Consider the following 11,940-nt stretch of genomic DNA (forward strand, 5'->3'; position numbering starts at 1 on the left):
TCTCTTATAAACTTCTTCTTCCTCCTTCTCTTCGTATCCCTAATGCCTTTCACGTCTCTCTTCTCAAACCACTCATCCTCAACCGTTTTTCTCCCAAATCTGTTCCTCCCACTCCTGTTTCCGGCTCCTCGGACGTCTTCTCGGTCAAGGAAATTTTGGCTGCCAAAAAGGTCAGAGGGAAAAATTTTTTTTTAGTAGACTGGGAGGGTTGTGGTCCTGAAGAGAGATCCTGGGAACCTGAGGACAACATCCTTGACAAAAGTCTGCTCCTCAGGTTCTCAGGCTCCAAGAAGAGGGGGAGACCCAAGGGGGGGGGTACTGTTACGCCGAGCGCTCCGGGTCCCCGCTCCTCCCCGGAGCGCTCGCTTCACTCCCTCCGCTGCAGCGCTCCGGTCACGTCCTCTGACCCGGGGCGCTGCGATCCTGCTGCCAGCCGGGATGCGATTCGCGATGCGGGTAGCGCCCGCTCGCGATGCGCTCCCCGGCTCCCCTACCTGACTCGCTCCCCGTCTGTTCTGTCCCGGCGCGCGCGGCCCCGCTCCCTAGGGCGCGCGCGCGCCGGGTCTCTGCGATTTAAAGGGCCACTGCGCCGCTGATTGGCGCAGTGGTTCCAATTAGGGTTTTCACCTGTGCACTTCCCTATATTACCTCACTTCCCTTGCACTCCCTTGCCGGATCTTGTTGCCTTAGTGCCAGTGAAAGCGTTCCTTGTGTGTTCCTTGCCTGTGTTTCCAGACCTTCTGCCGTTGCCCCTGACTACGATCCTTGCTGCCTGCCCCGACCTTCTGCTACGTCCGACCTTGCTTCTGCCTACTCCCTTGTACCGCGCCTATCTTCAGCAGCCAGAGAGGTGAGCCGTTGCTGGTGGATACGACCTGGTCACTACCGCCGCAGCAAGACCATCCCGCTTTGCGGCGGGCTCTGGTGAAAACCAGTAGTGGCTTAGAACCGGTCCACTAGCACGGTCCACGCCAATCCCTCTCTGGCACAGAGGGTCCACTACCTGCCAGCCGGCATCGTGACACTTATTCCACCTTTGTTCTTAGGTTCTTTTGATTTTTTTTACTTGTATGTTTACCTGTTTATATACTTGCTTGACTTCTACTTAGTCCCCTGCAAGGGACTTGCATTGTTCTTTTAGATTGTCAAAAAATATTCAATAAAAACTATTGAAACAGAAAATGGCTTCTCCCCTGTGTGAGTTCTTTGATGTTGAATAAGACTTGATTTATCAGTAAAAAATTTCCCACATTCTGCACATGAAAAATGGCTTCTTCCCTGTGTGAGTTCTTTGATGTTTTTACAAGATTTGATTTCACAGTATAACATTTCCCACATTATGCACATGAAAATGGCTACTCCCCTGTGTGAGTTCTTTGATGTTGAATAAGACCTGATTTCTGAGTAAAACATTTCCCACATTCTGCACATGAAAACGGCTTCTCTCCAGTGTGAGTTCTTTGATGTAGAATAAGACTTGATTGATCAATAAAACATTTCCCACATTCTGGACATAAAAATGGCTTCTCTCCAGTGTGAGTTCTTTGATGTTGAAGACGACTTGATTGATTAGTAAAACATTTCCCACATTCTGGACATGAAAATGGCTTCTCTCCAGTGTGAGTTCTTTGATGTTGAATAAGATGTGATTGATTAGTAACACATTTCCCACATTCTGGACATGAAAATGGCTTCTCTCCAGTGTGAGTTCTTTGATGTTGAATAAGACTTGATTGATTAGTAAAACATTTCCCACATTCTGGACATGAAAATGGCTTCTCTCCTGTGTGAGTTCTTTGATGTACAACAAGACCTGATTTAAAAGGAAAACATTTCCCACATTCTGAACATGAAAATGGCTTCTCCCTTGTGTGAGTTCTTTGATGTTCAACAAGATATGATTTCTGAGTGAAACATTTTCCACACTGTGAACATGCAAATGGCTTCTCTCCTGTGTGTATTCTCTGATGTTTAACAAGACTTGATTTAGAAGTAACACATTTCCCACATTCTGAGCATGAATATGGTTTCTTTCCTGTATGAGCTCGTTGATGTCCAGCGCCCCTTCTATGACTTTCTTTTTGCTGAACATCCTGTGATGACTGAGAAGACAGGACCTGTATATAAGGATGAGATGACAGATCTTGGCTGTGAAGGGCTGAGGGTGTATCTGGGATAATGGAATGTTCTTCATATGTATCTTGTGTGATATCATCATCTGCTTTATAATCTGAAGATATAAGATTCTCCTCTGATCTCCTGGTACAAGAATCTGCAGAGAATAACACAGATTTTATTATCATTATTAACCCCTTAACAACCCAGGACATTTTTGTATTTCTAAGCAATAGTATTTTGTAAATCCATCCTTCATTTTTAAATAAGATTTACTGCAAAACTGAAGAAATATAGTTGCTATAATAGCGGAGCAGCCATACAACAGTGGTGTCAAACTGTGGCCCTCCAGATGTTGCAAAACTTCAACTCCCAGCACACCCGTGAGTTGATGTTTTGCAACATCTGGAGGGCCACAGGTTGACACCACTGCCTTACAAGGAGCAGGGACACCCGTCTTTGACAATCATGTGGACACAGCCTCAGGGAAAATCACTGCTATGGGGCCCGGTCAGGGACCAAATGACCGTGCCCCCCAATCCACCTGACCCCGCAGGTTATAATGGAGCAGTCATCCAAACCGCCTCATGCCAGCCAGAGAATTCAGGCAAAGGATAGGGGATACATAATAGATCACAGGGGTCCGACCCTTGGGACTCCCAGCGATCTCCTGAACGGAGCCCTGACAGTCTGCTTGAAGGGGGCGGACCGACCCCTACATGGAGCGGCGGCTGACACTCCCCCTCCATGTATCCCATAGAAATACATGTAGGAGGTGGTGTGTCGGAAGCGGCATCCTGTAGGGGTCGGAACGGCCGATTTAGGCAGACTGCCAGGGTCCCGTTCAGGAGATCGCGGGGAGTCCCAAGGGTCGGACCCCCGCGATCTATAACCTATCCCCTATCCTGTCTAGGCAGAGAGTATCACATTTTGGTCTTTTGTCTATTAATGTGTATAGAAAGACTTATGACCTAATAAAGTTAGTGAAATTTTCCTGGAACCAAGTTAAAAGAGGAACCTTTATTTTTAATGATTTTGGCTCACAGCTCACCAGCCGCACCTATACCTCCATTTGGACCCACACAGGTGACCCGAACCGGAACATTTCCGTATCAGAGGGAAAGAATGAAGTGATATAAAGGGGTACTCCACTGCTAGACATCTTATCTCTTATCCTAAGGATGGGGGATAAGATGTCTGATCGCGGGGGTCCGGCTGCTGGAGCCCCGAGGATCTCCTGCAGCACCCCCCATTCTAAACAAAAGCCAGATTCCAGTGGTTGTAACATCACTACTGGCCACTACTTCACAATCTCTGCCTCTGGCTCTAAGCGTTCCGAGCGCTGGAGCACCGGAGTACCCCTTTAACCCCTTAAGGACTCAGTCCTTTTGGACATTTTCGTTTTTTCCTCCTCACCTTAAAAAAATCATAAAACTCTTATATTTTCATCCACAGACTAGTATGAGGACTTGTTTTTTGCGCGACCAGTTGTCCGTTGTAATGCCATCACTCACTTTACCATAAAATGTATGGCGCAACCAAAAAAGTACTATGTGTGGGGAAATTAAAAAGAAAACCGCAATTTTGCAAATTTCCTTTTCACGCCGTACAAGTTACAGTAAAAATGACGTGTTCTTTATTCTTTGGGTCAATACGATTAAAATGATACCCATGATAACATACTTTTCTATTACTGTTGCGCTTAAAAGAAAATCGCAAACTTTTTAACCGAATAAGTACGTTTAAAATCCCCCTATTTTGAAGGCCTATAACTTTTTCATTTTTCCATATAAGTGGCGGTATGAGGGCTCAATTTTGCACCGTGATCTGTACTTTTTATTAAGGGGGTATTCCAGGCAAAAACTTTTTTTTTTATATATCAACTGGCTCCAGAAAGTTAAACAGATTTGTAAATTACTTCTATTAAAAAATCTTAATCCTTCCAATAGTTATTAGCTTCTGAAGTTTTCTGTCTAACTGCTCAATGATGATGTCACGTCCTGTGCATGATGGGAGAATATCCCCATAGGAACTGCACAGCTCCCGGGACGTGAGTCATCAGAGAGCAGTTAGACAGAAAACAACAACTCAACTTCAGAAGCTAATAACTATTGGAAGGATTAAGATTTTTTAATAGAAGTAATTTACAAATCTGTTTAACTTTCCGGAGCCAGTTGATATATAAAAAAGTTTTGGCCTGGAATACCCCTTTAATACCATATTTGCTTATATAAAACTTAAATAAATTTTTTATAATTTTTTTGGGGCTATTTTGGACTTTTTTTTTTTTTACTGTTCAGCGTACAGTATCATTAACATTTTATTTTAATAGTTTGGATATTTACGCACGCGGCAATACCAAATATGTATATAAAATATATATATATATATATATATATTTTATTTATTTTTTTACACTTTTTGGGGGTGAAATAGGGAAAATGGGACAAGTTACGTTTTTATTGGGGGAGGGGATTTTTCACATTTTATTTTAGTTTCTTTAAATACTTTTTTTTACTTTTATTTTTACACTTTAATAGTCCCCAGAGCAGACTATTTATAGCAATCATTTGATTGCTAATACTGTTCAGTGCTATGCATAGGACATAGCACTGATCAGTGTTATCGGTCATCTTCTGCTCTAGTCTACTCGATCGCAGACCAGAACAGAAGACCCGTGGAAGGCAGCAGAGGCAGGTGAGGGGACCTCCGTGCGCCGTTCTGGATGATCGGATCACCGCGGCAGCGCTGCGAACGATCCGATCATCCCTTTTAGTGTCCGCAATGCTGCAGATGCCATGATCTGTATTGATCACGGCATCTGAGGGGTTAATGGTGGGCATCCGCGCGATCGCCGATGTCCGCCATTACCGGCGGGTCCCTGGCTGCGATCAGCAGCCAGGACCTGCTGCGATGCCTGCGGTTATGTATAGGACATAAATGTACGTCCTGGTGCGTTAAGTACCAGCTCACCAGGACGTACATTTACATCCTGCGTCGTTAACGGATTAATGGAAAATTCTAGTACATGAGTCCTTATCCCCTACTGTGTATAGGGATATATGTCTGATCACTGGGGGGGGGGGTCCGACCACTGAGACCCCCGCGATCTTCTGCCTGGCATCACATTTGTGTATCTCCGTCTCTCCCATAGAGATTCATGGAGAGACATGTCAGGCACCTCTTGGTGCGGTGGTTGACAGTAATCCCTGCACGGAGCGGAGGTCACCTGTGCCTGGAGAGATCTGGGGTGCTGGGCAGGAGATCACGGGGGGTCCCGGCGGTCGGACCCCCCACGATCAGACACTTATCCCCTCTCCTCAGGATGAAAAAGGAAAGATAGCGACTCCAGAGAGACAGAGAGCTGGTATCTACTGCTATATGGAGTAATATTAGTCTGTATATAATGTGCTTGATTCATAAACAGTATGGCGGTATTATTCAGTCACTATGTAGTGGTGATGGGATCAAGTCGACTGCTATAGAGTCACTATAGAGGGGGGGAGGGGAATAGTATTTACCCTGAAGATTCTAGTTACACCAATACTTCCCGAAAATATTATTGCAACCGGTGACTGAATAGAATCTGTGACCCTTCTCTGTATTTAGTGGTTACTACTCACTTGGGCGGTTACCTGTAGGAATGTTCTCCTTATACTGCTCATCACTGCTCACATCTGTCTCTTTTTCTTCCTTTATGTCTGAAGCATTCATATAGATCAGATCTTTTCCTATAGGACTGTCCTTGTCCTCCATATATTGCTCATCACCGCTCACATCTGTCTCTTCTTCTTCCTTTATGTCTGTAGCATTTATATAAGTCAGACCTTTCCCTGTAGGAATGTCCTTGTCCTCCTTATACTGCTCATCACCGCTCACATCTGTCTCTTCTTCTTCCTTTATGTCTGTAGCATTTATATAAGTCAGACCTTTCCCTGTAGGAATGTCCTTGTCCTCCTTATACTGCTCATCACCGCTCACATCCGTCTCTTCTTCCTTTATGTCTGTAGCATTAATAAAGATCAGATTTTTCCCTGTAGTAATGACCTCCATATTCTGCTCATCAAGAGGACGGGGACACCTCTCTGGTGCTGTTCTCTTACTGGATCTGACTGTAGGGAACACATACAGAGACTGAATTCATTCTTTACATACAAATAATGAGAGGACGTGTGTATATAGTCATGTCTATTACCTGGTGATGTGAGGGGCTGCTGATCCTCCATCATGACCTGATCCTTGTACTGATCCTTGTGTCCTTCTACATACTCCCACTCCTCCATGGAGAAATAGACCGCCACGTCCTGACACCTTATAGGAACCTGACACACAATGATACAGTCATCACCCCGACCCCTCCAGTGGTGTTACTGTATAATGTCCCAGCATTCCCAGCAGTGTCACCTCTCCAGTCATCACCAGACCCCTCCATTACTGTATAATGTCCCAGCAGTGTCACCTCTCCAGTCATCACCAGACCCCTCCATTACTGTATAATGTCCCAGCAGTGTCACCTCTCCAGTCATCACCAGACCCCTCCATTACTGTATAATGTCCCAGCAGTGTCACCTCTCCAGTCATCACCAGACCCCTCCATTACTGTATAATGTCCCAGCAGTGTCACCTCTCCAGTCATCACCAGACCCCTCCATTACTGTATAATGTCCCAGCATTCCCAGCAGTGTCACCTCTCCAGTCATCACCAGACCCCTCCATTACTATATAATGTCCCAGCAGTGTCACCTCTCCAGTCATCACCAGACCCCTCCATTACTGTATAATGTCCCAGCAGTGTCACCTCTCCAGTCATCACCAGACCCCTCCATTACTATATAATGTCCCAGCAGTGTCACCTCTCCAGTCATCACCAGACCCCTCCATTACTGTATAATGTCCCAGCAGTGTCACCTCTCCAGTCATCACCAGACCCCTCCATTACTGTATAATGTCCCAGCAGTGTCACCTCTCCAGTCATCACCAGACCCCTCCATTACTGTATAATGTCCCAGCAGTGTCACCTCTCCAGTCATCACCAGACCCCTCCATTACTATATAATGTCCCAGCAGTGTCACCTCTCCAGTCAACACCAGACCCCTCCATTACTGTATAATGTCCCAGCAGTGTCACCTCTCCAGTCATCACCAGACCCCTCCATTACTGTATAATGTCCCAGCAGTGTCACCTCTCCAGTCATCACCAGACCCCTCCATTACTGTATAATGTCCCAGCAGGGTCACCTCTCCAGTCATCACCAGACCCCTCCATTACTGTATAATGTCCCAGCAGGGTCACCTCTCCAGTCATCACCAGACCCCTCCATTACTGTATAATGTCCCAGCAGTGTCACCTCTCCAGTCATCACCAGACCCCTCCATTACTGTATAATGTCCCAGCAGTGTCACCTCTCCAGTCATCACCAGACCCCTCCATTACTGTACAATGTCCCAGCAGTGTCACCTCTCCAGTCATCACCAGACCCCTCCATTACTGTATAATGTCCCAGCAGTGTCACCTCTCCAGTCAGCAGCTCCATCATCTTGTTGATGAGTTCTCGGATCTTCTGTTCATCCATTTCCTCATGTATCAGGGAGTGAGGTGGGGGCCCCGGGATTGGGCTCAGGGTTCTTCCCCATCCTTCACACACAGGAGCCTGACAGCGCCCACTAGAGGACTTCTTCACTACTGTGTAATCCTGTGTATGGAGAGACACATTAATATCACTACATACATTCCCAGAATCCCTCACCTCTCCAGTCATATCCCTCTGTTATTACATAGATAAGAATGAGGTCATGTGACATCACTCCCAGAATCCCTCACCTCTCCAGTCATATCCATCTGTTATTACATAGATAAGAATGAGGTCATGTGACATCACTCCCAGAATCCCTCACCTCTCCAGTCATATCCATCTGTTATTACATAGATAAGAATGAGGTCATGTGACATCACTCCCAGAACCCCTCACCTCTCCAGTCATATCATCTGTTATTACAGAGATAAGGATGAGGTCATGTGACATCACTCCCAGAATCCCTCACCTCTCCAGTCATATCCTTCTGTTATTACATAGATAAGAATGAGGTCATGTGACATCACTCCCAGAATCCCTCACCTCTCCAGTCATATCCTTCTGTTATTACATAGATAAGAATGAGGTCATGTGACATCACTCCCAGAATCCCTCACCTCTCCAGTCATATCCATCTGTTATTACATAGATAAGAATGAGGTCATGTGACATCACTCCCAGAATCCCTCACCTCTCCAGTCATATCCATCTATTACATAGGTAAGAATGAGGTCATGTGACATCACTCCCAGAATCCCTCACCTCTCCAGTCATATCCATCTGTTATTACATAGATAAGAATGAGGTCATGTGACATCACTCCCAGAATCCCTCACCTCTCCAGTCAAATCCATCTGTTATTATATAGATAAGAATGAGGTCATGTGACATCACTCCCAGAATCCCTCACCTCTCCAGTCATATCCATCTGTTATTACATAGATAGGAATGAGGTCATGTGACATCACTCCCAGAATTCCTCACCTCTCCAGTCATATCCATCTGTTATTACATAGATAAGAATGAGGTCATGTGACATCACTCCCAGAATCCCTCACCTCTCCAGAAAGCCGGAAGAGTATCTGTAGGGTGAGGTTTATGATCCTGTCGGCCATCTTGTTCCTGTCTCTCTCCATGGTTGATGGGTCATCCAGGAGAATTCTCTTATATAGAAGATATCAGCAGAGGATCCTGGATTGGAGAAACCTGAAGGGAAGAAGAGGAGACGATGATAAACCGCACCAGATTCTATGGAGAAATAAAATCCATGTCCTGGAGATAATCTGGGGAAACATCTGAGGAGACATTATAGTCACAATGATTTCGGATGAGTTCTCCTCTATGATGACGTCCTCGGAAATTTACCAGAAAATCTTTCAGAATCTTTGGCGGCAAAGAATCAAATACAGAAGAACAAACACCGAGAACACGAAAAGAAAGACAAGAAGGTAAACGAAAAGAAAAGAGAAGGAAAAGGGAGGATAGAGGGTGAAGGGAAACAAGGGGGGGAGGAGCATAAGGCGGGAATGGACGACCAATCACATGACCCAGCAATATAGCAGAGAACACGCTGGAGGACACAACAGGACGGCGACTCCACAGGATCCTGGAATCACATCCACGGGGGCCACGTCTGGTAGAATCTATCATGAGACTCATGGATGGCGACTAATCTATCACCTTGGACACCAGAGCCGGAGGAGATGGGAAGATTTATAGGATGTGGGAGATGAAGGGTTAATGTATCATTTTACTATATTTTATCTATAGATCAATGTCTGTCCCCTCCCCCAGAGAGAGGAGAAGATGTCTGGGGGCGGAGTCACCTTTATAGGGCTTCTCTGGGGCTCCAGTGTTCTGAACATTGTGCACAGGATGAGGGGATCGGCCTCTATATAGGGGAGGGGGGGGGCGATTAACCCTTGTAAGGTTTTATTGTCAGTACAATGCATGGGTCATACCAGTGTGCGGGGGGAGGAATATACCATCTGTGCTGCTGGAGGGACGTAAGAGAATCCTGACAGGGAGAGAACACACATACCTGTATCTGTAGAGGAGCCGTGTACTTACAGGACCTGCGATGATGTCATGACCATGTGACCAGCCATGTGACTAGACTGGAGTAGGCGGAGCCAGTGCGGAGTCTGTAGGAGAACAATAGATTTGGCGGTTATGAGTGATTTGCTGGTGAGGAGACAGAACCTTTAGTATCGGGGGAGGTAATAGTCTGCAGGGGCCAAGTAATAGTCTGCAGGGACCAAGTAATAGTCTGCAGGGGCCAAGTAATAGTCTGCAGGGGCCAAGTAATACTCTGCAGGGACCAAGTAATAGTCTGCAGGGGCCAAGTAATAGTCTGCAGGGGCCAAGTAATAGTCTGCAGGGGGCCAAGTAATACTCTGCAGGGGCCAAGTAATAGTCTGCAGGGGCCAAGTAATAGTCTGCAGGGGCCAAGTAATAGTCTGCAGGGGCCGAGTAATAGTCTGCAGGGGCCGAGTAATACTCTGCAGGGGCCAAGTAATACTCTGCAGGGACCAAGTAATACTCTGCAGGGGGCCAAGTAATAGTCTGCAGGGGCCAAGTAATAGTCTGCAGGGGCCAAGTAATACTCTGCAGGGACCAAGTAATACTCTGCAGGGGCCAAGTAATAGTCTGCAGGGGCCAAGTAATAGTCTGCAGGGGCCAAGTAATAGTCTGCAGGGGCCGAGTAATAGTCTGCAGGGGCCGAGTAATACTCTGCAGGGGCCAAGTAATACTCTGCAGGGGCCAAGTAATACTCTGCAGGGGGCCAAGTAATACTCTGCAGGGGCCAAGTAATAGTCTGCAGGGGGCCAAGTAATACTCTGCAGGGGCCAAGTAATAGTCTGCAGGGGCCAATTAATAGTCTGCAGGGACCAAGTAATACTCTGCAGGGGGCCGAGTAATAGTCTGCAGGGGCCAAGTAATAGTCTGCAGGGGCCAAGTAATACTCTGCAGGGGCCAAGTAATAGTCTGCAGGGGCCAAGTAATAGTCTGCAGGGGCCAAGTAATACTCTGCAGGGGCCAAGTAATACTCTGCAGGGGCCAAGTAATACTCTGCAGGGACCAAGTAATAGTCTGCAGGGGCCAAGTAATAGTCTGCAGGGGCCCGAGTAATACTCTGCAGGGGACCGAGTAATACTCTGCAGGGGCCCGAGTAATACTCTGCAGGGGCCAAGTAATACTCTGCAGGGACCAAGTAATAGTCTGCAGGGGCCAAGTAATAGTCTGCAGGGGCCCGAGTAATAGTCTGCAGGGGCCCGAGTAATAGTCTGCAGGGGGCCGAGTAATACTCTGCAGGGGCCAAGTAATAGTCTGCAGGGGCCAAGTAATAGTCTGCAGGGGCCGAGTAATAGTCTTCAGGGGCCGAGTAATACTCTTCAGGGGCCGAGTAATACTCTTCAGGGGCCGAGTAATACTCTGCAGGGGCCGAGTAATACTCTGCAGGGGGCCGAGTAATAGTCTGCAGGGGGCCGAGTAATAGTCTGCAGGGGGCCGAGTAATAGTCTGCAGGGGGCCAAGTAATAGTCTGCAGGGGGCCAAGTAATAGTCTGCAGGGGGCCAAGTAATAGTCTGCAGGGGGCCGAGTGATACTCTGCAGGGACCGAGTGATACTCTGCAGGGACCGAGTGATACTCTGCAGGGGGCCCGAGTAATGATCTGCAGGGGGCTATAGAGCCGGTCTGGAGTCTGCAAGAAGCACAATTCATATCCCCAGAGGCTTAGGAGTTGTTGTAATGCTCTGCGGGGGGGGGGGGGGGTTGTAATGCTCTGCAGGGGTTGCTGTAATGCTCTGCGGGGGGAGGGGGTTGCTGTAACGCTCTGCGGGGGGAGGGGGTTGCTGTAACGCTCTGTGGGGGGAGGGGGTGCTGTAACGCTCTGTGGGGGGAGGGGGTGCTGTAACGCTCTGTGGGGGGAGGGGGTTGCTGTAACGCTCTGCGGGGGGAGGGGGTTGCTGTAACGCTCTGCTGGGTGAGGGGGTTGCTGTAACGCTCTGTGGGGGGAGGGGGTGCTGTAATGCTTCTTGCAGACACCAAGAGAACCTCTGCAGATCATTACAGCAATCCCCCCCCCCGCAGAGCATTACAGCAGGCCACTCATAAGCCTCTGGGGATATGATCTGTGCTTCTCGCAGACTCCAGACCGGCTCTATAGGCCCCTGCAGAGTATTAGTCGGGCCCCCCTGCAGAGTATTATTCGGCCCCCGCAGAGTGTTACCCGGCCCCCGCAGAGTGTT

At 47.5% G+C, this 11,940-nt stretch overlaps 1 pseudogene; it reads right to left on the reverse strand.

Moving 5' to 3' along the window:
- Positions 1 to 988: 988 nt before the first annotated feature.
- Positions 989 to 7,750, reverse strand: LOC130297967 (oocyte zinc finger protein XlCOF7.1-like; annotated as a pseudogene).
- Positions 7,751 to 11,940: the final 4,190 nt, after the last annotated feature.

The sequence above is a fragment of the Hyla sarda genome (genome assembly GCF_029499605.1).
Source record: "Hyla sarda isolate aHylSar1 chromosome 1 unlocalized genomic scaffold, aHylSar1.hap1 SUPER_1_unloc_13, whole genome shotgun sequence".
Lineage (NCBI taxonomy): Eukaryota > Metazoa > Chordata > Amphibia > Anura > Hylidae > Hyla > Hyla sarda.